The sequence below is a fragment of the Malus domestica genome, chromosome 16 (assembly GCF_042453785.1).
Source record: "Malus domestica chromosome 16, GDT2T_hap1".
NCBI classification, from domain to species: domain Eukaryota; kingdom Viridiplantae; phylum Streptophyta; class Magnoliopsida; order Rosales; family Rosaceae; genus Malus; species Malus domestica.
Window position 1 is genome coordinate 19,567,392 of NC_091676.1, and position 2,609 is coordinate 19,570,000.

Here is a 2,609-nt window from a genome sequence, read left to right on the forward strand (position 1 = left end):
TCGCTTGAATACATGTTTCACATTTATCATTATAATCATCATTGCAAGTAATAAAACCAAGTGTGCCCATGTATTTTAAAGATCTAAAATTTATATGTGCTAAATGTAAATGCCATAAATGAGATGAAGATTCAACAATATAAACAGAAGAATTCACTTTATTATTGATACTTAGTTTGAACATCCCATCACAAGAATATCCCTTCCCAACAAACATCCCATTTTTCGACATTATTAACTTGTCGGACTCTAGAACAGTCTTTATACCGTTCTTACATAATAAATTTGCAGACACAAGATTCTTTCTAATTTCTGGAACATGCAGTACATTAAGCAACGTCAATTTCTTCCCAGAAGTAAATTGAAGTTCAACGGTTCATTTTCCCAGAACTTTGGCGGAATTATGATTCCCCATTAAAACTTCTTGATTGTCCGTTGATGCTTCATATGTCTTGAATTGTGCCTTGTCATTGCACACATGTATAGTAGCCCCTGAGTCGAGCCACCAATCGGAGGATTTTATTACCGCTGCCATATTCAGTTCGGTAATCATGCCAATATGCATCATTGATACCATTGCAACAATGTTATCAATTCCAGAGTTTTCCACCATATTTGCGCTATTGGTCTTATTGGCATATTCCTCACTTGCTTTTCTGTGTCTACAATCAAGAATGTAATGGCCTTTCTTTCCACAATGGTAACATACACCATTTGCATTCTTTTGATTGTTGTTGGAATTGGTCTTCTTAAACTTCCCTTTGTCAATTTTGACTTTGAAGTTCTTTTTATATTTGTTTCCTTCGACAATGTGAACTTTAGAGAAATCTTGATTTGCAAAATTCTTATCACGATTTCGAGTTTCCTCTTCAATTTGAATACCCTTTTGCAAATTCTCCAAACTAATATCTTCCACCAGGTGTAAAAGTTTCTTTCTATAGTTATTCCATGTTTGGGGTAATTTTGCCATAATAGCCCCAACTATCATAGAATCTGGAATAACTATTTTAAGTTCACGAAGCTTTGAGACCAAGACTAATAATTCATGAACTTGGTCTAGGATGGGTTTGTTATCAAACATAGTGAATTCATAATATTTGAACATTAAAAATTTATCGGTACCTCTTGTTTCCGTTGTGTACTTGTGTTCAAATGCTTCCCAAATTTCTTTTGGAGATTGAATGTGTGCATACAGGTCATATAAACGATCAGATAATGTGCTCAAGATGTGTCCTCGACATACCAATTCATCTTCTTCACGCTTCTTTCGATCGGCAACTATATTGTCCGAGTCTTTGTCACTTGGTTCACGAATAGGCTCCAATTTCGGGTCCAACACATATATGACATTTAGAACAGTAAGCATGAAACGCATCTTGTCCTTCCATCGGGTGAAATTTGATCCATCAAATTTGTCTAACTTGTAGACATCTTGATTGATAATCTTCAAAGCCATGTTATCAGATTTGTTATCCATGACGAAAATAACACTTTAAGATTGTTAGATTAAATATAGAATTATGGAGAATAATCCGAATAATGACTTTGAGGTACGACTTGAATCGTTTCCTTAAAGTGTTATTTGCCCCCACTCGAATGAGTTTGCTAAAGTGTTCTTGGCAAATCACTTACAGGATACAACAAAGTATGGAATATTCGATTAGCAAAACCGAATTATATTCCCTTAGAAATAACTAAAAAGAAATTGTATGATGTGATGTTGAGAGAAAAGAGAACAAAGAAATTATGTAGATAACTAATTTCTGAATGAATTGTGTATGAAACATTATACCACAACATGTATTTATAGACATCAAAGTACCCGTTCATCGAGCCATTTCATTTTAGTTGAAGACACACAACTCTTCTTAATAGTGTTGACCCAAAAGACATGTGTTCTATTTAGAATTTTCAGAAAATAAATATTGACTAATTATATTCTTTAATTCTACTCATACAATTTGAGTAAACATCATATCTTTTAACCAAAAGTTGTAATTCAACCAAAAGGTACAAGGTTGAATTAAATCCAACCTTTCAATACATGTTGCCGCATGCATGCTGCGGATGGCAGCAGCACTAGGTCATATATATTTATATATTTATATATTCATAAATATTATATATTAATATATATATATATATTAATAATGATAATTATTATTATTATTGAAATCTCTAACATTTATCACAGACAAATTTTAGCTCGTTGTAAAATAACAGTGAATGACCACGCACAAAGTTGCACGTTGTAAGTATAGTAATCCACCACGAGCAATGGTCGTGACCAATATTGTTAGTATCCACATCACCGTTTTGTTATCTATCACGAGCATAATGTGTGATAAATTCATATATACTTAAATTAAAAAAAAAATTAACAAGGCGGGTCACTAAACTTTTTGTAAAATTTCAAATATTTTAAAATTTGAAATTTTCACACCACTTAAGTAGACTCCCGCACAAAATTCAAAATATAAAGGAAGAGAAATCCAAATTGTTTCTTTTATTGGTTAATCTCATCACCCACTCTCTCCCACACTACCATCTAAAAGACTAAAACCCTTCTCCCTATATATATGATGCCTCATAGCTGAGCAACCGTCAAT

General features: G+C 32.8%; 1 long non-coding RNA gene across 1 annotated transcript in view; it reads left to right on the forward strand.

Moving 5' to 3' along the window:
* The first annotated feature begins 2,508 nt into the window (after window positions 1-2,508).
* Window positions 2,509-2,609, forward strand: part of LOC103406366 (uncharacterized) — a 963-nt gene continuing 862 nt past the window's right edge. The window contains exon 1 of the long non-coding RNA XR_003770231.2: window positions 2,509-2,609. This exon is cut by the window's right edge and continues 307 nt beyond it. This is a non-coding gene — a long non-coding RNA (uncharacterized lncRNA).